Source organism: Mya arenaria, chromosome 7 (genome assembly GCF_026914265.1).
Source record: "Mya arenaria isolate MELC-2E11 chromosome 7, ASM2691426v1".
Lineage (NCBI taxonomy): Eukaryota > Metazoa > Mollusca > Bivalvia > Myida > Myidae > Mya > Mya arenaria.
In genome coordinates, this window is record NC_069128.1 from 41,255,052 (window position 1) to 41,282,428 (window position 27,377).

Below are 27,377 nucleotides of genomic sequence, written 5' to 3' on the forward strand. Positions count from 1 at the left end.
ATGTTATCAGGAGTAACTCAAAACATGCAATAAAAGGAAAAGGGAAAAATGAACGGAAAATTATTGGAGGACGATTGAAACTCGTGAAAATCCCTTCTCGAATATTTGATAAGTAATGATTCGACATATATCAATTGTTGTTGGTTTAATATAAATATTCAGATGCGTTAATTGTACAATGATGGTTACCCCTTGGTTAATATATATATCAATAGGTCATAACATATTATGAGCAGAGGTATAGTATTCCATGAAAAATTGTTTGATAAGAAATTGAGCAAATGGTTGTTTAAATCATTCTACACTTATACCCGTCTGCTAATACAATTCCACTCCTAATCTTATCAACTTAAGATCATGGTATTACCAAAAGGCATTTTTTGTGCATCTTTTGTTTTATATCCGTCCATTTCATTTATAGCCACATACCTTTAGCACCACACATTATACAATTTAAATATGTTTGTTCAACAATCCGTATTTCCAGACGAGTGAGATAATCATCGCATGCCTACATAGTTCCTTTTTGGAGCATGCTTCAAAACATTATTCGCGTGGAAATACGGATTGTTGAACGAATAGAATTAAATTGTATAATGTGTCGACATGAATTTAACAAACATGAAAAGAACAAAAACAAAACATCAAAGGTCTGAAAGAAAAGTTTGAAATTCCGTATATCTTTAAACGGAAAACTTTTTGAACAGCAGTATGATTAAATGCCAAAATAGTCCTGACTATATAATAAGCAAACTTTTGTTGCATACTTTGATATATTTCAAAAAAGGTTTATGAAGTAATCTGTACCTGTGTAAGTGTAGATAGTGTTCATTGAGTTATATTATTCGTAAAGATAACTGCATTTGCATTATCAATGAATTGTTCACAATCACGTTAATTGACACAATTACAGTTTTTAACAAAAATCTGGTCGCCAAGTTTTTAACTATTTATAACTATAGTTTTTCCGTGTCAGAACGCATCACAATTTGAGCCCCTTCCCTTCTCCGAGTAATTTTCTGTGCCGTTATGCAACACATTGTGCAGCATCCACTATCCCCGCTTCCGAGTAGCTTTCTGTGTCAAAACGTCAAACCATATTGAGTCCCCCCATTCAATGAAATTGATTTTTTTTAATGTTTCTCTGTTTGAAATTGTATATTTCACTTATATATCTCTATGAACCACCGGAAGGCAGATAATAAAAACTGTTAAAATGATTGCATTTCTCTATATTTAACATAAAGAATAAAAAGAAAATCTAAATAATGTCTGCAATTATCTTATAATATAATAATAAAGCATTTCTGAAAATTTGAAACATAATTGCAGTTCAGTGTTGTATCCACTATGGTACGGAGGCTTACGCTAAACGGGAAAATTTCAGCTATATACCTAACTATGTCCCCTTCGCCTTTCGGCGGATGATAAAAAGGGGGTCGATGGTATTGAGCTTGACAAATACACCGCATGATGTAAATGGTTAGATTTTATATATGTAAGTAAACTGCGCAATTGTGAAATTTAACGACTGGTTTCGGGTTACTTTTTATGTCTGATCCATGATTTAAAAGCAGTGCTGTACAAAAACAAACCTCATTTGCGAAGCATTTATAGAGGCGCCCACAAAGATGCATAAATATAAAGGAGGTTCAGGTTACGCAGGTATCCTGTCAATATTTAGGTTTAATCCCATTCCATTTAAGATAAGTTACTGATTAAAGATAGTTTAAAAGAGCATTGCGCAAGTAAACTGACATTAAAACAGCCAAGTAGGTATAAAATGGGACACGTACATTTACACATCCAAATAATTCACCATACTTGAAAAACTCGTTATCTTGTTTTAAGCACTTTTAAAGTATGCCCAGAATAACACTCAACCCGATTTACTGCTTGGTCTAGTATTTATGTTAAGGTAGAGTACCACCGAGAAGGTATGGAAGGGAGCACCTACACCTTCCACCACATAAAGATCAATATCTAGTAGGAAAACTCTTTAACTCGTTTAAGGCATGCCAAAATTCACCCAAAACGACACAAAAACCTGGGTCTGGTACTCACAAACGAAGACGGGTGTTGTACCACCAAGAAGGTATAGTAGGGGGACACCTACAACTACCTATAACTACCACCATGCAGGTCACCATACTGGGGTAACGCTTAAAGTAGTTTGGAGCACTTTTAAAAAGCAATTAGATAAACAAATCGACACGAAAATCGTTTTTCGGCTGGATCTGGTAGACACGAATTTAGGATAAAATATCGTAGATCTGAGGTTTTAGAACTTTGCGAAACTATGCGTTATAGTTTCACTGGACAGTTTCATATAACGGAGGCTTTAGAAGATAACGTAAGGTCATTTTACTTAAGTGAGGCTTTAGAACGTTACGAAAAACGTTTTTAACCAAAGTTTAAAACAAAATAAACCTTTTGAAAACGTTGAACAAAAATGTGTTCATGTCATTGAAGAACCGAATTAACCATGGCACTGATGTTTGATACTCGTGGTAGTCCCTTAAGAATTGTATGCCACATTTATTAAGTTCAAACCGTTGTTGTTGTTTTATATTGTACAATAATGGTCACTTCTTAGTCAATATACATACATATAAATCAATTTGTCATAACAATATATTAGTAAAGGTATTATATACTATGTACGACTGTCTGATAAACTTATGAGCAGATTAGTGTATATATCTTCATTTAAACACTTCTGCTATTAAACAGCCACTCCACTCCTTATTCTAAAAATATAGCTTTAGCACCAAACACTAATTATTTTTAATCTGTTACTACACCATTCCGTACTTCCACGCCAACAATGTTTTAAAACATAGGTTAACTTTGTCAATGCCAATCGGAGCTCCGAGGCTATTTTTATCGAAAATAACCTCGGATTTATATATACGGTTTATATTGTCAGAAATCGGTGCACTTTAATTACGCTGCAAGTAGATCGCGTAGTAATTTTTAATGTAGCAGTTAAACTGAACGACTTGACTCTTGTGAGTTTTAATTATGTTTACAATACTACAAACCATTGACAATCAATTTAAACTTAGATCTACAAATACATTCCTAAACACTACATCTAAATTAATAATATAATTCAAATATAAACGACCTATTGCTAGTGATGTTCCGGCATACATCCGGGGTTGTTTACGATAAATGTGAATGTCTTTCTAAAACGGAATTATTTCGGCATGCGGGTATTGTATCATTGTACTACAAACATCTAGAAACAGATCAATAATTGTTTTACTGTCATCTACTGATATTATTTCTAACTTCTTTACTTAATAAAGTGTATCTTAATTGAGCCTACCCGTAATAAATAAACATACATGCAATGAAACTGGTTACTGCGATATGATATCGTTTTGTTTTAAATTTTGTTTCACTATAGTTAGCCCCATGTCTCATGCTCGCAATTAACGCAAAAAGAACTATACAGACAGATTAAATTGTACTCTCTTCCATCCGTTCAAATTGCAGATAATATGCACAGTTTGGTGTCACACTTTATAGTAACTGCTCGTTGCAAGAGCATGTCGAACCCATCAAACAGAAGGCTTAGCAGCGTATCTTCTTCAAGCAAACTATGTTATCATATGCTGTCTGGGTTATCTCACTCGAGCTGACGACGAAGACCTAGAAAAAGTACAACAAGAGGCGGCCTGAATTATCTCCTCCGAGGCACCACGACTTGTCTGCTTATCAAACTTGTACACTGAAACGGAACTTGAATTAAAAAAAAGAAGGCATAAATCATAATCTTTCCTAATTCCACAAGATGTTTCATTCTCTTGCACCGACGTATCAATCCCACGTTTGAGATACAATCTCTTACAATCTTATAAAATATATTAACATCGGATTATTGCTTTTAAAAACAAATTTACTATCGACCTTCTTTTCTTGATGTAATACTTTGACATGATGTTAACATACAAGCACAATATGTAAAACCTAATGTCGTACTTTAATTTCCAATTTGTTTGTTTATGTTTCCCAGGCGATGTTTTATTAAACCAAGTCCGTTTATTTATTACATACGTATGGGAATCCTTGTCTCCTAATTAATAAAAAAGAGTGTACTCGAAAACTACAACGCACTTGAAATCAACTAGTAATTATACTTAGAAATTTTACTACCTATCATCAGTATTAAAATATGTACTGTAACATTATCGTCTTAGTTGAACTGAAAATTCTTGAAATCAAATATTTTCGTTTCTTTAGTTGAAAACTTACTGTCCAACTGGCTTCAACTATATCATGTGCATAACAGCAGGGATAGTGCACTAGATATAACAATATTCGGCAGATTATCGGCTCCAATTGAAAATTAAATTTAATAACTTGAATACTATATAGAAATCCATACATTGCTCGATTCCTTACCAGTACTTAGTTGGTTTTACTAGTTGGCATCGACACAAAGATTAGTGCAACCTAAAGAGTTTTATACTGACGTTGTTATGATCCGTTTTTATCAGGATTTATAATCTAGACCACCTGTATAGGAAGCCTTATGACATACGTATTTGGGCGGTTGTTATGACATGAACATGTGTATATTAAAAAAACAAGGTGCTTTCTTGTCAAACAGTCACAGATCATTCAGATAAGACCATTAAGTGTAATTAAAACAATTATAGTGCGCATTTTGTATGTACGACTTTATTTTCCGATTAATATGTTAAATAACATTACAGACATGCTATCGTGTATTACAAGGCATACTTCACATCATTTGTTTTCGCAAACAAAGTATGCCAATTCAGGAATTGTTATATAAAACAGCTAAAATATATTGAATATCATGGCTTCCAAAGCAAAAGTGTACATGCCAAAACAGGTTACTGTAATTTAGTATATGAAATATAAAAGAACAGTCTGTCATTGGTCACAGCCACTAACGAAGCAAAATAAATATTAGTTAGGAGTTTATATTAATCCTGATCTTGAAAAATAACTATCATTAACAAATACATTCAATGTGTTTTAGGTTCGTTTGATGTAAGATTATTATGATGGAAGCATACGTCACCATACATTAATTAAATTGGATTAAATACAAGGCGTAAGTTAAGTTGGCATTTAACAAATAAAATGGTCGCACAAAAACCAAACTAATTGGCCAGTGAGCGACTTATTATAAAATCATATTCAATGGCTTACTTGTGAAAAATAATTGTATGAACTTAAGTTTTTTCTCGTGAATTTCTATCATATTAGACTGTAAATCAGAACGTTTTGAAAAGCATTACTAGTCCCGTTTCATTTACATTTACCTTGAAATGATTCACTTGTATGTGCTGTCTAACGTATTCGTTTATGGTAGCACAATCACATAAATTTTATAAAGATGAACCTAATAAAGTGAAATGAATTTAACATTACACCACTTTTTGTATATGTAATAATGGCGTAGAACTATCCATTGTCGTAGTTAAAAGTGTCAAACCTGTTTAAAACTGCATTGCATTTTATAATACATGCATTTCTGAAACAGATAAACAAATTGTTCAATAACTTCCTCTACTAATATCGCTCTTAGCTCAGTTGTAACCTTACAAAATGTGCATGTACTGGATTAATTGCATCAAACACAAATCGCCTTTGTGACAATTGTAACAATATAATGAAAACTCTAGGGTCAAGCCCAGTAGTCATACAGTTAATCAATAACAGTCTTAAGAGGCGAACAGTTAGGGCCCAAAATACACCATATGATTACCCAGCACGTACATACAACACAGTTTGACGATATATGCATTAAAAGCTGTATTAATACATGTTGGGGTAACCAAATTGGAACTGATAGTTAAATACGAGATCACTGCGCTTGTAAGCCTTTTTTATACACGCAAAGCCTCACAAAAACTCTATCCCAATGATACATATTTTGTAAAAGGAGTTAAGGTGCCAAATACGTTAACATAATTTGGATGACTCGGTCGGGCATTGAAGCGGCACCTTCTACACAGGAGTACTACCGTTAATAAAGCAAACTAACAAAAGACGTTCGAGATCTTTGTGGTCTAGGATTAAAAATTTGGCCAAAACACAAAGTCACCTCTTGCTCTCACCGAGCATAAAAAAGATGCTTACACTATGATATACTGGTTAGCGACCTATTATTCGCCCGTACCACTTTTTCGCCCATCAAGTTAAAACCAGTCAAAACGAAATATGTTACACAAATCAGTCTGGCATTTCGTTGCGGTATCATTTTTATAGATATCAGCTGTTTTTTTTGCGTTCAAATGTTAGAAGCATGTGGAATTCGACCCAAATAAACATTGTTTACACTTGACCTTGTAAGTTGCACGCGGGGATGACGTCATCACGCGCGCGCTCATTTGCATGAGGCCCTGTAAGGATTTTTTAATTTGTATTATACCTTGCACTATCAGACGACATTATGAATTTGTCATTATAAATTATAAAACCGGTGTTGAATTATACAAATAACAAAAATTGCTGTATTTTACGTTCAATTTTCGAAAAAGCAAATGGTAAAACCTGAAAACGGTTAAGTAATTGCCAAATTTTTCGTCTAAGGGAAGCAACTTAAATCTGAATTAATCATTACATTCTTGTACGGACATGCGTTGTCCCTCTTCGGAAGTCTAAAGATAAGCATACATAAGCATACATAATGTAAGTCATGTTTTAAGAAGGAATCCCGATAGCTTTTCAAATTTTCTGAAGAGGTGGCTTACCGAGTAATTGTTAATCATTTTAAACATACATACACAGTATGTAATAGTTAACATATTATATTTATTGACCAATTGTCGTTTTAAACGGTCGCTAGACTGGTAAAATAATATAAAAATGTTTGAAGATATAGTTAAGAAAGAAATATACGAAAAGCATCGTAAGAACAGCGAATTTATGGGGTGGGCGAATAATTGGTACAGTAGGGTGTTTATTTTAGCGAAATTATAGGGGTACTTTGAACGTTGGAATATTCGGAATCCCTTTTTTTAAAACAAAATACACAGTTTTGGCTGAAGAGCCAACCTGTCTGAGTGTAAAATTTTATCGTAATATCTATCTTGTGTCAAAAGTAACGAAGGTAAAATCTCCATTTCCGGCCGAAAAGTGGTCGCTAACCAGTATATGTAAACATGGCATTTCATACATTCATGTGATGTTGTGCGTATTCAAATCTTATACACTGGTAAATATATCATAGTATTGTTTTTCATGATTGTAAGCATGAATAAATATTAAAATGAAAATATTGCAATAAACAGGCACATAGCCCATAGACAATTTTTACATGTTATTTGCATACGAATTATATAGGGTTTATCAAAGACGAACTATTAGCGAACAAAACAATAAAAAAAAACCAGAATTACCACCAAACATATTACTTATCATGGAGGCGAGATTGTTTATTAACATAATGTATTGTGGTACACATACTAAAATGGAAACAAATGTTCAGTGAACAACTTAAAAACGAATTCGTGCACACTGGAAAGGCATTTACGGTGAATTTACCATGCTGGAAACAGTTGATTTTGTACCCCCTTCCAAAAAAGTCAAGCGCTACAACGCGCCACTTCTTATTTATGATATTGTTTAGTTGATTAAATCACAAAATGTATTTTATAAGGCACAATTAGATACATAAGTACTCAAGACATTAACTTAAAATGAAAATAAAAACAATCGCCACAAAAGCACTTTTTGAGGAATTATTTTACATCAACTAGATCTGAAATTAGTACGCAAAGTCATGATGTCAGTAAGCAAAATCGCCCGAGGTTTTTAGTGAAATGTACGGATATGAGCTATCAGTTTTTCCACATATTTATAATTATAGGTATTTAAGAAACAATTCAAATCATGTTTCACACATAGTGCATCAACATTTCATTAAAATTTATTAGCTTGACATACCACATTCAAACTTATAAAACTATTGTATGAACAAAATGTCGTCGAAATTGCTGATGTAATATGATTAACATCGTATGCACAGTTAATTTATGTTCTACTTTATCCAGCAAAACACTTCAGAATACTGCTTCTATTGGTCTTCGTATGGAAAATTTAAACGCTTAGCGTGTTGTACCTACAAATAAAACAATCATCAAACGTAGTAATTTGTAAGCTCGGTAACAACAACATTTTATGTTCCAAGTATGAGTAAAATATCTCATTAAAACATCCTTTACAACACGCTTAATTATTTCAACAGGAAATCTTTGAGAAAAATGATATCCATAACAGACGACCACGAACAACAGATTGACGATAATAAATGTTCTACATTCGTCTCTGTTTTGACCATGTCTACAAATTCGCTAACATCTTATTTAAGAACTCGGCGAAGCTTCGAGAAAGCGTAGTCCTGAAGTTACAAATCGTATTTAATGAACTACATTTACCAAATTAAAACAAAAGTATATGCACAATACCGATCATGACAATGAATAGCACATTGAAAACTGCAGAATTTTTTGTAAACCAAGCTACTACATCAATATTGTGACTTTGAATTTTAACGATAAAACTTTTTATACAAAATTATCAATGACAAAAAAATGTATCCAGATCTAATAGTTTTCATACACTTTATAAAGAAACAATTTACATGCAAATTGCAAAAAACACAATACATATATTTATTCAATATCTAGAATATTATATAATTTTTATAATACACATGATTATGTTCCATAAAGAATTCCATTTCGATAAAGTAATTAATATTTATAATGATTTCAAGATAATAAAACTATCCTACGTAAACTGGACAAAGTAATTCATGGTTTGTATTGAAACAACCCAATGTCGTTACGAAGATTTCAGTTTAACCATTAATATACGATCATTTCAAAACTAAGTTCAAGAAAGTCACAAACACGAACTCGATGGTAGGGAGAAAGATTCCAGATTGGCATGCCATGTTACATACATTCTATATACAATACCCACATGCATTGTTTTGAATATATGACTTAATCATTTGGAGTGGGTAGTTCGACAACACAACACTAATGCAAGTTACCGACCGCCAACAGTCACGGTCTCGTAAAGCTCCTCCGTCTGGTCTATATTCGCCTCTGTGATACCTTTGGCTGACAGCTCCGCTTTCAATGTATGTTCGTACCTTCTGTAATCCGGTGATAACAACATCCTGAAATAGAATGTAACGTCATATATACATGTATTCAACGTAATGCGAAGGTGATCCGCAACTTTGAAAGATTCACGGGAAACTATATCTATACAGACAATGTTTATTTTATAGGTAACATCTGAGGTCACACTCATGTAGGAAGGACTCGCGAGTCACATTAGTTGGATAGTAACGTTAATAATATACAAACACATGTAACTCATACTAACAACGTATTATATGATAATTTGAACTTTGTCTCAAATGCAACGTATACATAAAAACAGATGCAAACTGGTTCATCTGTACACATATAGTTGGTCCTGACCCCTTTAAATATCTCTACATTCTACTTTATATACAGGAATACATTTCAATTATAGTGTGTAATCAAAAAGTTAAATTAAACAGTATTAATCAGTAACTTGTTTAGCTCGAGTACTGGGGAAATGATTTGAGGCATTTAAACAAAAGAGCTGTATTGCAGTTTATTTATTTTTTGAAAATTCTTGAATTCAGTGCTGCAGTGTTCAACAATGTTAAATTTCACGGCAACTGTGACAGTGACATACAGGATATTTGTCCGTTTCAGTATAAGATCGTAATTTATTTCATGAGCTTCATGGAAAAACATATCTTTACGAATGGCGAATCCACGAGTAAAACTATAGTATTTCTTTGATCAAGGGTAAAATTAAATAACATGTTACAATAAAATGAAATAAAAAGTTTCTTTTCAGAGTTAAATTAGTATTTATTTTTCTAAAAATTCATTTCAAAAACGATTTTTCCCCGCCGCTACCTAACGGACGGGATAAACGCACTTAACGCACTTTTTTATAGTTTATAATTCAGTCTATTTTGTTTGTGCTATTTTTTTATGAAACTAACTATTGAACGTTTATTTATGCATCAAATAATAACGAAAACAGTTTTAAATTAGACAGGCAGAAAACAATCGCATATCACTAAGTTTTCTTACTCTAATCATTGAGTTAATAATTGTATTTTCAGCATTCATCAACGCTGAACATTTCGAGGTTGTATATTTGTGTATATGCTAAATATATATGCTATGCAAATGTCACTTATTGTTTTATCAAACTCTTGCCAACCAACACAACCACTCTGGACATGAACAAACAGACCACAGATGAGCTACCATCTCAAAAAAGCGACAACAAAGTGGAAGAAATAATGAACAAGAACAGGAACATTCAACTGATGTTTACAAAAATGATGTGTTGGATAACTGTCGCCTCAGTTGTATCGTACGTTCCTTGCTTTACTCCATTGATTACAACAAATGTTGTATCGTACGTTCCTTGCTTTACTCTATTGATTACAACAAATGTTGTATCGTACGTTCCCTGCTTAACTTCATTGATTACAACAAATGTTGTATCGTACGTTCCCTGCTTAACTCTATTGATTACAACAAATGTTGTATCGTACGTTCCCTGCTTAACTCTATTGATTACAACAAATGTTGTACAAGTACAAGTATCAACCCTTACATAATTGGATATTTTAATGCGGACTTTAGGCGTTTTTTGAAACGCAAAATATTTCGTTGCTCTCAAAGGTAAAAGCACTCGTTGAAATCCTTTGATGTGTATCGATAAATAGTTTTTTGTATGTATATTTAAACACAATACGTGCTCTGAAATTCATTTTCATTTTCTTGTGCTATTACATGAACATCGTTCAAAAGTACGTGTTTTGCAGTGTTATATTTTGTATAACATATTCTTAACTTCGAAACGGTAAAATATTGTCGTGATGTCTTGTTGACATTTTGAACAAAACATCACGACAAAATTTAGTCGGTTTCGGATTTGGATATTCCGTTGCTCTACAGGGTGAACGTATTCTTTCGATTGACTATTTTGGTTATCTGTAAATAATTTTACCATTTTTCTATTAATATGCGATAAATGTTGTAAAATTAACTTGCATTTTCTTTTGCCATTATATGAATATGTTTTTATAGTTAGTGTTCTAACAATATAATATGTGTGTATATATTTATATAAAAACACATGAAAATATCTAACCTGTGACGAGTTCGTATCAGGTGAAGATTTTCCTTTGTCTTAACTTGTTAAGATTTCACGTAAGAATTTTGTTAATTTGCACATTCCTTTTGTAGAATATGTTTTCGATGTTTATTTCAATTGTCACAACTATTGACAAAAGGGACAATTGTATATCTGCCAAGGATAAGATAGTAAACATGATATTCGAATGCTATAACCTTCTGTCATGATTAAACGTTGATGTAATTAAAGATCCTTTACATGTAAATACAATTGTATCACAAAATAATAACGTTTCGTTTATGGCATAAAAAGCTACCATCCATCATTAATATTGACAATTTAAATTGGATTGTGTGTGTAAAGTGTTCCTCCCCACCCCCTATTGCGTACCGAGTACTTGATTTTATTCTTCTCGAATCCTGTGCAAAAATGATATCAAACTGAATTTCGAAACTGCAAACCAAATATTTTTAACTGTTTCCGAGTACCGCGCATACTCTTTTTATCATAATAATTTGAAACGCAGGATTTGGGAAGAAGTAAAGGAGTATAAGGAAATCAAAGAGGCTGGCTTATCCGCTGTCGGAGTTGTTGGACTTCTTCATCTGTAAACATGAATAATAAAAATGCAAGCTACATTTTGATCGACCAAAACTCAACATAAAACCGACTTCATTGGACTCAGACGCAGCAGTTGCGTATGCTTATGACGCTAATGAATATGTTAACGACCTCTGTTTCTTAACGTCACTATACAGAATTGTTAACTGATGTTTTATTGCAATAAAAAACGCATTAAGTTTTTGAAATAAAACAGTATACAAATGATTATTGTATTGCATTATTCTTATTTATTATTTTTTTCTCCTGTATGAACAATTCCATTTTTAATCACTGATCACTAAAAAATTAAACCCGGAAATTGCAAAATAAAGAAATTCAAAAATATATATTCAGTTTAAATATAAACTGTAAATCAAGCTAGGAAGATGTTCTTTATTATCAAAAAATACAATTTTTTAAATGTTTTGAAGTAATATATCACAAGTGGAAAGTAGGTGAAATGCTAAAGGTTACCAATCTGGAAAACAATCGATACGACTGGGTCTGATACATACTAGAATTAAGCAGGCGGAGTACATAACCTGATGAATTCATCTTAACTTTAATGCTTAGTGATTCATGGGTTTAAAACTATAATGCCAAAATAAACCCCAATTTGTAAAATATTCTGCAGGTCGTGATAGACCCTTATCAAACCAAATGCTTTGAATTCATCCTTAGCGTTCAATCTAACATTTATATGTGTGTCTATTTTGTAATGCCTTTATCTACACCCCTTTGCTATAAATATACATGTATTGATTTGACAACATACGAACGAATATCTCATAAATAGATTTTCTATAAATTCGCAAATACATGGAACAACTTAAGCATAAACTTCCTTACATTGTTAAATTTCGAAGTGATTGTTTTACGATGTTCTAAGAATCTGTTAGATTCTCATACCGGCTTTTTGCAGGATCCGCTATGAATAACATCAAGATTAAGCGTTTCAAATTATACAATTGTTTGTATTTCCGTTTTAATAAATTTCATTAGTTAAGGTCATTGTCAATTAAGCATCTACTTCATATATCCATAAATCCCTTTTGAAGTTGAAGCGTTTGAAGGAGCTTCTCAACTAAAGTAACTGAAGCCTGTATTTTATACTACCACGAAAGACAATAAATGCAAAATGGTAAAAATATGATTACTTATTTTAGAAAATTGAGGGATCGATCTGTTATTAAAAAAGAATGATTTGTTTTAAAAATATAGTTTTCTTATTTGGTATAGTCAAACCACGGGAATAATTTCTCACTTAACGAATTAAACTGGTTCAGATTACCACCCAGAACGACACATCAACTTACCACACTATATCCCCCTTCAGCTAAACTCGTCAACTCGTTTAAATAACACGCAGAGACGGTAAAAAAATTGCAACACGATCCATTCCCCGGTACATTATCGTGGAGGAGGCAGATTAACGTCTACAATTAGCTGTTTTTATGGTGTGAGGCACTCCTACCAAACCATATAAACCACCAATTTGAGAAAACTCGTAAATAGTTAAAAGGACTTGCAAAAATGATTATATTTCATGGTAAGTTCGGTTTGGTACTCAATCGGATAAAGTTAGCGATAACCACCTACTTGGTGTTTACGAGATACGTCTGCCTACCGCATCGCATATAGGTTTACAGTTTGGGAAGCACTTGCTTAAGTGGCAAACATTTGCAAAAAAACGTCTGGGTCTGCTACTAAATTGAATGAAACAGGCAAATTACAGTCTGGAATATGAACCAGGGGACACGCATATTTGTTCACCAATAGTGAACAATTTGCTAACTTGTTGAACCAATTGTTAAGCTGGCAATGAATCGCCGCACAACCGTTTCCCGGTAACATCTGGTTCTTATTTAGATATAAAGGTAGAGTTCCACCTGGGTTATGTTGTGAAGGATCACTACCACAAAAAGAGATCACTACTCAATAAACACGTTGCAATCGATCTCCGGCTTATTCAACGTCTCACTAGAGGGAAGACTGAGTACTATTAACAGTTGGGTTAGGAGATGAGACCTACACTTTACGTTAAACCCCACTTTATTTTACGTCCTTTTGCTACTTTGTAAAGTATATTGTACATTACGTTTCATTTAATTAAATATAATGGAAGATAGTGAGATGTACTTGCAATCAATTAAATATATGTTGTTTTACATGCACGATAGGCTTGATCTTTAATCGAGACATTAGCTAATAGTAAACACCACACCCCCCTGATTTGCCGTTGTTTTCCCGTTGTATTTAAATACTTTTCAATGAAGATCACTTTGTCAGAGTTCAATTGTTCATACTGGTGTGGCAGGTATCCAAATCTTGTTCCGGTCTATAAATGAGTATAGTTATGATAAGTTTTTATGACAATATTTTTTTCGTACCGATTCGAACATGTTTGATACCTTATCATAACTACCAATATCTAATCATTACGCTTAAACACCGTAATACAAGGCTCGCCTACTGTGCCCGTCAATATACAATAAACAACTTGCCTTTTTGACATGTTTTATACTCGAAGAAAGGATGTCGGCTGCGTACCAAATGTTGGGCCAGGTATGCTCGTCTTTAACCTGTTATAAGTTCTTATCTAAAGAAAAAAAAGCTACTTGAATTAAACATCAGCTTAAATTTTCTATCAACCGACAGATAAGGCAACAATAAGCTGTTTTGGTACTGTTGTTGTTATAGACACAACAGAGATGTTTTTTGTTGAGTTGTAGACATAAGCGGGTCATGCTGGGTAACTTGATATAATTGGCTTTCCTAAACGTTTTAACCTCAATCCCTTTGGACCGTGATTTGTGTTTAAACCTATACAGCTTACGATTGTGTCAGTATATCATAATTATACCATTATAAGTGTTAATGAATTTCATAGTGTTGTTGCTTGCGCAACACTTCAACTGTTACGCGATAAGTTAGGTTAGGTTTAGCCTAATGTGAAAGGTTCAATGTAACTTTTTCTTTCGATAACTTAAATTTAACCAACCGAATTTAGAATGACAAGTCAGAGCCATAACAAAACTAAAGATAAAATATTAAGAATGGTTACTTAATTTTGACAAAATTCAGAATTTCCAAATTGTTTAGAAACGTGGGTAACACATGCGGGTGTTTTAATAAAAAGTGCACCATATCATCATAAAACATCATATTTGTCATATGATCACATTTATCACTTAAAATATCAATACATATATAATGAGCAAGATCACGAGGATAACAAGAAAATAAAGTGTATAAAAAGCTAGAGGCATGTTAAGTTGTGATTAAATTACGTTTAAACAGATAATTAACAGTCTAACTCCGTATCGATCTTTGTTTCAATCGCAAATAGCTATATCTTTATATGAATTTCTGCGTTTTTGATATTGGATATTTAACGATCGATTTTTTTTTTTTGAGTGTTTTAATGTATATCTACATCAATGTTAAAGATAGTAGAATGAAGAAGAGTATATATTATACCTATATGTTTGATCGATAGGTACAGAAACACCGCATTAACATACAACGTTGTTATGTAAACATAAGGTGTTCCCTTACATACATTGCATCAGATTTACAGCAAGCTGATCGTATGTCAACGCCCTGACATCTAGAGACAGAAATTCCATATCATGACTAACATCACTACCTCAGAAGGAACAGTAAACATACTTATACTTCTATAAAGTGTGAGGAAAAATTGTGTTCTTCATCTGTAAAACATGGGCTCGCCTTCTGATATATTTCTGAATTATGTGTGTTGAATAAAATAGTTGACGACACGTGGTAGATCATTTATGTATGATGACAACATTATATGCAGCTTTAAGCAAAGGCTCGCCTTCTGATACATTTCTGAACTCTGTGTGTTGAATAAATTATGTGACGACACGTGACAGATCCTTTATGTTTTTTGAGAACTTAAGCTGCAATGATGTCAAATCTTGCTCTGGATCGAAACTTTTTTATCTCCTTTTTATCCATTTTTTCTTTGTTATTTGTTAGAGCTTATTTCATTTATAACATTCATGCTTGTTTATTATCTAAACAGTATATATATTTTGGTATTTAATTCCCTAGCTTATGGGCCTTGCGTAACAATGTATAGGATACTGCAGTTTGTGTTTATATATGAGAGTTTCCGTTTAACCGAAGAATGGGAACGACAATGATTAGTCTGGATAATGATGACACAGTATATCTGAAGAACTTTCACTTAATTTAGTCACAACTTTTGCTAATACATCCTTATGAGACAATTTGCTACACTTCGACAAACGGAAATAGCAACAATGGTGTGGATTAAATCGCTTGATCACATCATACACACCATTGTAATATCAGATTGATCAAATTAATTGAATATAATAAATAAAATTCAGTGAGGAAAGATATTCTCAAGTTGTTCTATGTATTTGTGTATTTATATAACCATTGTAATATCAGATTGTTCATAGAAAATAGGTCTAATTACTGCCAACTCACATCGCTATACACATGTTCGAATTAAAGTGAACTTAATGCTAGATTTAGTTCAAAGTTTTCAAAACGACCTTTATTGGGAAAATATATCTCCTAACTTAAAAAAGGGAAAACAGCAACCTCAGGTATATTTACCGAATTCGGAAAATATACAGGAGCCGAAAACACACGTCTCATGTTCAATGATACTATATTTATTTATGTTTATTAGTGGATACATATAATATGAGTATTGAATATCGCTCCTTTTATGAAAGTTTTTCTTCGTTGGGGCTTGTTTAATTAAATAATTAATTGATAGAATCAAATCAAAATAACATGGAAACAAACAATAATTCCATATCTATATGCTACATATCAGAAATACAAAGAGAAGTATAACCATGAACACAAACACAATCAGGTTTTCTGGTTAGCGTAGTGGTTAGCGCACTCGCTTCTCACCACGTTAACCAGAATTCACCCGGTCTGGGCGCATGTGAGTTTGGTTGGTGGTCACCAAGCCGGACAAGTGGGTTTGTTCGGGCACTCCGGTTTCCCCCACACTACAAAACCACACTCTCGCGCAACATCGTGCCAACGAGTAGCAAAGTATAAGTCAGGTCAAAGACAATCGACGTTCCAGGAGTTGACGAAATTGAGTCTTGCGTGGTAAACGAACCATGAGTTGGACTATGCGACATTTAATACTTACTTATTTTACTTATTCGGATACTCATGCGCATACTTACACTTTCAGAATAACTAAATGATTATAATAAGAAGGTGCTTGTAGAGTGATTATTGACCGTTCTTTACACCTTATCTAAAAACAACAATTCCTTCCACAAGCAGCACATCTTTAAAAATGAAAAGTTAGTAAAGCAAACTGTCACATGTATGTCATACGTTTAAGGCCACCCCACTTGCAGAAAGTGAATGGAGTTAGCAAGCATGTTGTTCATCTAAGTTTATACCTGAACGATGGTGTTATACTTCTATTTATACAGGCTTTCTCTTTGAACATCCAAATAGATAGAACTACAAACTGAAGCATAATTCATACATTCATTACTTTAAACTCACATAAACATATTCAAACGGCATGGGGTAGGAAACAGCACATCCTTTATAGTTTCCAACAGTGTTCTTAAGTATTGAACTTTGTAGGACACCGATATTGATTTGAAAACTACACTGATGTGTATATAATGACGACTTTGCGAGAAGAACACAATAACCAACTTATTTTGATTGCTTCGGACACCAATAATCTTTCTTATTTATTAACAACATGCGAGTTGTGTGTGTGTAATACTGATTTCGATAGCTGTTTCATTCAACCGAATAATGTGAACGAAAAGGATTTGCCTTGATATGGATTTTTTTCACTGAAACTTAGTCACATTACAAACGACTACATTTTGTTCTTCTAAATAGGAATTAAGAGTTGACTGAATATTACGAAATAATATTTGGCGATTTGCAACCAAAAAAGCATTTTCAAATCACCTATTTTGTCTCGTACGCAATTAGAGCTAGATCATTTAGAGTGAATAAGGGAGATATATCTGACTTATTTTCCATACCAATTTCATGAGAAACATAATTTCTTTCAAAATTCAAACGCAATTCAGCGATTTCATTGTCGAACAAATAAGGGCAAAATGTTAACTATGATTGAGTACAACAACCATTACTCTGACTTTATAAAAGTATGTTTTGAGGCTGTGCCAACTCATGGGGTTAACAAGTTAAATTAAGTGAATAATCATCATACTAGAAATAAACTATTGCACAATAGTAAGAAAATGATAATTAGTACGATATTAACTTAAACCAATCAAATTGATATAATATATTTTACAAGTATAATAGGACCATATGCAATTAGCAATAACTAATGGCGTGTCTTGCGGCTTAACGTATATTTACTTAATGTAAAACAACAATAACTTGGCTTAACAACTGAGACATACTGGATAACGGATCGGAACGTATACACGTAACATCACTGTCAAACCTTTACACCGTCTGTGCCATCAGCATTGTCAAGGCTGTTATGATGTTAGGACTGTCAAACAAGTATTAAATACACATGCAAAACTCTGATATAAACATACACCTGGCAATTCTTTGTTTTTTCTAAATTAGATAATATAAGATTACGAGAACATGTGAACAATTCAGTAGTCTACCCAACAAAATAAATGTATCAAATACTGTGGTTAAATATTTCATTTATTTCGTAATAAACGTATCAGAAGGTCTTAACTAAATCATACATATATCTTATAAATAGTTATGATGATAATTACAAAACTTTATTTTTCTTCAGGTTCCAATGCTTTGCTCTGACTCTTTTAGAAGAGACGAGATGCAAAGTCATAGAGTGCGTAATAATATTGCCAATGTACTGATGCGCGTAATATATTTAATAATAAGTAATGTTATATCAGATGGAATTTCAGATAAAAATAAAGCTTAAAAGCCTTTGTGAACGAATTGAGCACAGTGTAGGATAATGTATTGTAGGTTAAATATTAAAAAATGGACAGAAATGTATCTGATCTTAATAGTGGTAGATTATATCAAAAAATTAGCATTAATAAGTGTTTCAATTGGACTTGCATGTGTCTGAATTAAACAGTACGAATAATTCATATTATCAAAAGAAAGGTTCATCTCATATTTTTTCTGTGAAAATTTCTCATTATTAGGATACAGCTGTGATATGTTCACATTACATGAACTGGATATAGTAGTTTTGTGTACAAGGTAAAGCAGTTTATCTGTACTAACAATTAGTGATCTGTGGATATTTGTATACTTGTTGTGTAATAGTTATAGTTATAAGTGTATGACGAAACTTTTCAGCATTAAAAATAATTTCTTCAAATTAAAGAAAAAGAGCTCTAATAGCAATAGCTTTGTGGCTCAAATGGAATGCAAATAAGTCACGTTTGGCATACAGGATTTTCTTGGATTCCATAACCAATGGCCTCCCCTGTTTTAAACGAATAAAACAAGCGCATCTCAGATGTGTATACAAATTCTTAAAATGACTGACAAATAAACTCCTCGATTCAGAATTTAGTTTTTGACATTTACAAGCTTTAGTATTAAATAACTGTATTAAATCCTGTTCATGAGCGACAACTCACTTGTATTACTGTGGGTCATGGTTTAAACACCAGGTGTCTTATGGTTTAAGCCAAGAACCACAGTTGTGTTGCGGTATGTATACCTAGATGTCTTTTTAATGCTATACTTATTATTCATGGTGACAAACTTCGATTATTTGCAACAAAAATCTTACGATATCTCATATGGGCAACTTTACCATGTGAACGGTGATCCCCAATGATACTGGTCCGGATTGCGCTGTAGTAATTAGTAAACTATATCGTGAATGAGTATGTCATGTATGACGATACGATTGAGTTAAGCGTTGAAAATTGAATATTTCCCCTGATCAATTTCATGCTTGCACTTTTGAATTTTGAATCTATAGAATATTATACAAGTTGTATTGTAACTTACCGTTACCAAGTGCATGCACTTATTTGTGGACCAATTGAATTTTATTCAGATTGTAAAAAAATCGATTTATTGTAAGGGTCAATTCATTAACGAACTGTTTTATTTAACTTGAATAATTATTTTGAATCTTGTACCAAAAAGTATCATTAGTATCACGACACTACTTTACACGTGCCTTTTCGTCAACCCGGTATTGTATGTTAAGTATTACTTCGAGAAATGTAAGTTAATTTTCAGTGTTATTGTCATTGATAAACTCAGCTTTAAAACATTGTAATGTTCTTTATCGTTCTTACCCATTCTGTAAATAGAACGACCCGACTATAACCGGAAACATTTTTTTTCAAATGACGTCACAATAACGCGGGAAAAGATCAACCACTTAAAATCATTTTGAAACGTTAAATTGAAACACTTCTGGTACCAATATATTTAAAATATAATAAACTAACACTTTTAAAAATGTTGATCTATATTTTACGGGACCTGCAGACACAATACAACCAATGACAATATCAATAGCTTTCATGTACATTGTTATGCAGTGAATTACGATCCGAACATATCCGAAGATGATGCGTTCATCAATTGTTGAACGCAATTGCCGGAAGGCAGTTCATTTAAGGAATGGAAGTTGAGGTGTAAATATTAGTATTTGCACGAAGGTTATAGTTAACTTAGCCAATAAATGAAGGTTTAAATGCATCGTTAAAAAACTTATCGCTTGGTTATAAATTCGCGACCTTACAAATTTGCACTAGGTGGTGAATAATACATTTCTCCAATATGTCAAGACAAATGTTCGAATGACGAGCTGTTTTATAACACGTCATCAGAACTTACACCTGCAAAATGCGATAAGATGATTTGCATTTATTTATTTCATGTAATTGACTCCAGGAACCTTGGAGCAAAATGGTTTAGTTTTATTGTTTTTATTCTGGGGAACAGTTTAATTTTATTTTTAAGAAGTTGTTGGAAGCAGGCCGTTTTGTGACTTATTTTCTCATCCCCGAGATGAGTTGGAGTGGCTGACTGGGAAAAATAGCGAATATAATTAAATCGCAATTGGATGTCATGACAACAGCAGAACAAAACTTGATAAAAAATCGTGTTACCAACTGAGATATATAAACATTTTTCACATGAATATAGCGCGATGCCACTGATGTGCTGGAAAAGTAAAGTTTAAAGGTAAAAAGGAATTTACTTCGTTGCACTATCATAAATTTACTCACTTTACTACAGTAGAACATTGCTATTTCGAAGTCGTCGGGACCCAGCTAAATTCTTCGAAATAACGATTATTCGAAATAAACATTGAGATAAAAAGTTCCACCAACGATTGTCTCCGAAATCAGGCGCATCCGAATTCTACTCTACCGGCGTCACAAATTATTTGTGTCGTGTAATTTCAAATGGCTGCATTATACCATTGTATTTTTGCATTATGTTAAGCGATGTTTAATAAAATCGGGACCGAAATACCGATTAATTCGGTTTATTGGTGTTCGAAATAGCGATGTTCTACTGAATATACTTTCTAACTGTTAAGATGTACAGAACGAAAGTGTAAACAAGAAATATGGAATCTATTTCGTTACATTAACGAAGGACATGGTTCGCACCAATATACGTTATTGAACTATGTCCAAACGCAGCGATATACAAGTATAAACAGTTTTGTGCCAGATAACGCTATTTATAAATCAATCGACTGAAAAACCTCTTTATTTTAACATATAATACATATCATGTCATGCTAACATAGGAAAAGATGACGGCAATAATACACATATCAAGATTTTTTGACAAAAAAAATAATTCGGACACTGTTGATGTCAGTGTACCCAAGATGAAAACGATGTGTTTTATATATGTATTACAAAAAAGGAAAGTATCCCCGTAGTCAGGAAACATAGTTCAACGTGACAAATATTTGAGTGACGATAATATGAAAGCATAACAATTATTCACAAATGAATTATTTGAAGACGTTAACCACGACCTGGATATAACATAAGCACGTGCTTTAAATGAATTTTTATTTATTAAATATGTATTAAAAAATTGGTCAATTAACTGCAGTTTCCTTTAATTGCAATATAATTCTAATCAGTTATTTATTGTGACCAGAGCAACCAAATTGAAATACCGTGATAGAACGGTGAGAAATTTCCTGATACATTTATAGCTCATACTGGGATACACACGTTCCTTGATAAGTGTGATTTATGAATATTAAATTATCAAAATGAAGGTGAGATTGATATTTTTGGCAACGGTAAATATATTGAATCATTCAGTCATTGCTTAAGGTTCAACAAATAAACCAAAGTGTATACGACAATTACATAAGGTGTTTAAAAAAATCAAAATGGATAGATGTTCTTCGGAAACCTTCCCTGAATGCCATTCGAGATATTGGCTGTGGAAAACTGTACCGGTTTTACTTCTTATCACTGGAATTTGTGGAAATATCGTCGATATCATGGTCCTTAAACGGCCCTATATCAGTAAGTTTTCGACCAGCGTCTATTTAATCTGTCTTTCGTTTTCTGACCTAACTTTTTTATGGTCGTCTGTTTTCACCAACATGATTGACTACAGAACTACAATCCGAGTGAAAAACCTGCATACGGTGTTTTGTAAGACAGTGTCATGGATAACCTAAGTAGCTGCAGGCTATTCCGTCTGGTTACTGGTCTTGTCAACGACGAAAAGACTTAATGATCAGATGCCCAGTTTGCGCTAAAACGAAACTCACACAAAAGAATGCTGTGATTGCATCGATGATTTTGCTGGTGTTATGCTTCTTATTCCTTGCCTGGTACACTGTTGGTTATGAACGAAAAACTGCATACCACTGTCATGAACTGTTCTTTCGCCTCTAAGGGATTTGACGAATTTTATTTGATACAATGGAGAGCACTGATACTGATGGTTCTAACCGTAATCTCAATGTTGTTAAGTTTCCGGAAATGTTATAATTATTGTTTCATTATTTGTTCAAAAAAGGAAACTACGTCGGACGTATCCCAAGAATGCCAGCTCAATACCGAATGAGAATGAACGAACATCACGACGTAGGATAATTTCGTTGACTAGGTTACTTTTCTTCGTAAGCGGATTTTTCGTCTTAACTACCCTACCATTCACTGTATACGGTGTGCTCAGATATCGCTTGGATACGTCTTCACCAAAAGCAATTTGCAAGTAAGGACCTATGGACTTCGGTGTTAGTGATGCTAGTGAACTGCAAATTCACTTTTAACTTTATATTCTATTTCATTAGTAGTTCAATGTTTAAGCAAGCGTGGAACGCTATGGTAAGGGAGATGTTCCAGTGTGTGCTTAACATTTTGACATAAAACGACATTGCTACAGGTTTCCAACAAACACACAGCGCTTTTCACGCAACCAACATGAGACATTGTTCTGAATACTTTACAACTTATCGGGCCGTTATGAGTTACTCGGGCTAATTATAACGCATAAAACCGGCGCTAAAACGGCATTCCTTGGAAAGAAGGCACTAGCGAATGCGCAATGTCCATATTGGAATATAGAGTACTTGAAGTCGTACATTAGTCGTTTAGTCACTAACATCTTAACGTCTAACTTTGATATTCATATATATATATGTCTTGCGTGACCAACCTTTTCTTGGCATCTTATAACATTTGGTACACAGTGTGATTGGTTGAATATACATTTTGGGTACTTTTTGATGTGCTTAGTTTAACTACGGCATTTTAATTGAAATACGTTACTACTTTAAGACTTGTGTAAGGGTAAGTTATTATGTTGTTGTTTTTTTCGAAATGTCCATACTATGTACGACATATATGTTATAACTATAGTCCGAAACCCTGTAAAGAATTAAACAGTATTTCAATCCAAAGTTAATAGATCGTGCACTTTTTTACCTTCAAGCAAAAACATCAAATGTGTCTGAATCATGTTTCTTGTCAAACTTGAAATACTTATCATAGTTAGTTCGTTATAATACAATTTTAAATGTCGTTTTACTATAAAGTAGTTGGTTTTCGATTCGTAAATAAGGATAACTCCTGTCACTTGCATACAAATCGATCCAGTTACAAGGTGCCTTGTAAATATTGCTTATTACGTTATTTGACCACGTGGTTTATTATCTACAGTAAGTTGGTATTGTGACCAAGATATCGGACAGGTCGTTAATTCTGAAAGAGTATAGTATCCTGTCAGAGGAAAAGAACAAGCATTGCTCCAGAGTCATATTAATATTCCGCCAACAAATGGCCTCAACAATCGTTTGCTCAGGAAGTTTCATTACACAGTATTTTATGATACTGACACTGGCAGAAAAATCGGACAGGAAGTTTACATTTACCTTAACCCCACTCATTTATGCTGAAGAAAATATGAAGCATTTAACAACAGTTTATTCTATTTTTGTGATGAATGGCAACATCTCACTTACAACAGAAATAAATGATTAATTTCCTAGTGCAGTTCTAAACAGCTCACATTTAATTCTTTAAAATCACCATGAGTTTCATCCATTAAATATATGGCGATCAATAACACATTCGTGATCTTGAACTATGACAAGTGAAATTGTTATATGATTAGATTAGTGTTTGGTGACCGATCCAGATTTAGGCACTTTAAGAGCTTTTCTGTTTTGAATTGATATTGAATTACTGAAATGCTAATACTTTGACTATAAATGTATTGAATACATTTGAATGTATGGGGTACTTTTTGGCACACTTAAGCACTGCATGAGTTGTGTCTTGAATTCGATAGCGAAAATAACGATTGTCCCCCTTTTTGTTTATTTAAAGGTAATGTATGTGTTTTGTATATTAAACAAAGTAATAAGATTATTAAAATACAAGGTAAGTGGCTTGGATGAAGCAATATTATCTGGCTCGAAAATAAAATAACGGATGATAAATTCCCACGCCTTGCGTAATAAACCTTCTCCATCAACGGTACTAACCTAGTATTTGGCATTTACACGGCACCCATAATCATTTTGCATTTTTTGTGTGCTGTAATATCTATTTATGGCATAAGTGTTTCGAGTTTTACTTTCGATTGATACATGAATCGAGCTTGTTTCATGTGATGAGTCGGTTGCCAAAATAATAGATATCTAATCCCTACTCTAGGTTTGTGCTTCGAATCCTGCACTCCAATGATACCAATTTGTTTCAAAGCAATGATTAAATATCTTTTTCAAAATGGTCAAACATTTATATTGATATATTATTGCCATGTGTTATTCGTTGAAATTTAGGTCCCAATTCATGGTTTAGTCATTCGGAAACTCACATTCTGATGCATTAATCGTCTGCTAGGTTTTACCGTTATCCTCATTTTTTTCTAATGCATTATTTTGTTTAAAGTTATATCCCTAAACCGGATCTATTGGAATTTAAACTATGTTGAGATATTCTTTTTTTCTTATATCTTTTTGTCTGAGCGGTCTTTAAAATGCCAACCGTATGTTTTCTTAAATTAAGCTCTTTAAAATAATTTTGGAATAAAGTAGTTTTCTACGATATCATAAATGCATTTTGTAAAGACTTTCCTGTTGGTCTCCCTCACAACCTCAATCGAGCGTGCTAGTTATGTTCTCAGCAGTCTTGGTTTTAAAGCTGTAAATAATTGAAGTTGTAGTTAAGCATATAGTTTGTGTAACCTTTCCGTCATGTGAGAAAATGATTAGACAGAAACAAAGAACACACTCTCAACATGGGCTCTTAAAACCTGCTTTAGGATACTATAAATTTCATCTCGTTATTTTTGTACATCACTTACGATCTGATTAATGTATATTATAAGTTAATAATGTCTAAAGAATGGATCATTTGCGCAAACTAATGATGTGAATTTTGGATGTATGGTCAACCATTTTATATCACTACCATTTAAAATAAATAAATATGTAGAGAAATAGTAAAAGTTCATAGAGGCATTGTCTGACCTTGACTGTCAAAATTCATATTCGACTTCAGTTTACATAAAGACTAAACGTACAAATTAAAATATTATTTCAGTGTTGTTTCGTTTTCTGTCGGTTACTTAACATATCAGTGATCATTCATCCTTGACCTTTCAAAGTATACAAAACTATATTGAGTTACCGGGCACCATCATGTAACAGTATCGCTAATTACTTAATACAAGCTAATATGTACAGCCGATTTCTTAACCGACTATATATGGAATTGCTAGGATGTTCTACTCCGACGTCGGCATTATCCATTCATTAAAATTTAGAACATAACTTCACAGGATGCCGATTGAATTGGCGATTAGTATGTAAAGTAGGTGACGAATTTCACTACTTGATTGACCTGTTAGATACCGTACGTTATCAGTTTCTTTAACCAAACTTCTATAGACACCAAATGCATATAAGATAGACAAATAAATGATAGTAATGCTGGCAAACACAGACGAACTTGTAAAAATTTGTAACTTTTATTTCTTAATCTAGGAAGTTGGATGGTCTGTAAATAATGTATCAGTTGCAGGTATACTGACATGTAAATTAAAGAAAGCTTGTGTGTTTTTACTATCCTGTTTCATTTTATTGTAAGACATATAGTGTTAGCATAAACTAAATGACTAGCTTATTTTATATTTATTTACTCAAGACGAATGTACATCTGATGGGGATACGTGATATGGTACAAATAAATACTTATTTCACAAGGGGCTATTTGCTAGAAATTAAATGAACAAACATTAACAATGTGTGTGTGTGTGGGGGGGGGGTGTGTGTGTGTGGGGGTGTGTGTGTGTGTGTGTGTGTGTGTGTGTGTGTGTGTGTGTGTGTGTGTGTGTGTGTGTGTGTGTGTGTGTGTGTGTGTGTGTGTGTGTGTGTGTGTGTGTGTGTGTGACTGTTAATGAAGTATATTTACCAAATTAAAACATAAGTATATACACAATACCCATCATGATACTGAATAGCACATTGAGAACTGTAGAATTATATCTTTATTAAGCTACTACATAAATATTGTGATTTTAAATTTAAACGATAATACTTTTTAAACAAAATTAACAATGACAAAAAATTGTATCCAAATCTAATATTTTTAATACTCTTTATAAAGGAATAATTGGCATGCAAGTTGCAAAACACAATACATATATTTATTCAATATCTAAAAAGATATATATTTAATACACATGATTATGTTTTCATAAAGAATCACATGTCAGTAAAGTAATTATTATTTATAATAAAATCAAGATACTAAAACTATCCTATGTAAAGTGGACAAAGTAATGCTTGTTTGTATTAAAACAACCCAATGTCGTTTTGAAGAGTTTGGTTTAACCATTATTATACGATGATTTCAAAACTAAGTTCAAGAAAGTCCCAAAAACGAAGTCAATGGTATTGAGAAAGATTTAAGATTGGCATGCCATGTTATATACATTCTATATACAATACCAGCATGCTAGTTTTGTTTTGAATATATAACATTATCATTTGGAGTGGGTATTTCGACAACATAACAGTAATGCAGGTTACTGACCTTTGACAGTCAAGGTCTCGT

General features: G+C 32.9%; 1 long non-coding RNA gene across 1 annotated transcript; it reads right to left on the minus strand.

The window, feature by feature from the left end:
• Nucleotides 1–4,672: 4,672 nt before the first annotated feature.
• LOC128241487 (uncharacterized) lies at nucleotides 4,673–9,179 on the minus strand. The gene is made up of 2 exons (XR_008262374.1): nucleotides 9,054–9,179; nucleotides 4,673–8,110 (listed from the first exon to the last, which is right to left on the minus strand). It is a non-coding gene; the product is annotated as an uncharacterized LOC128241487 (long non-coding RNA).
• Between the last annotated feature and the right edge of the window lie 18,198 nt (nucleotides 9,180–27,377).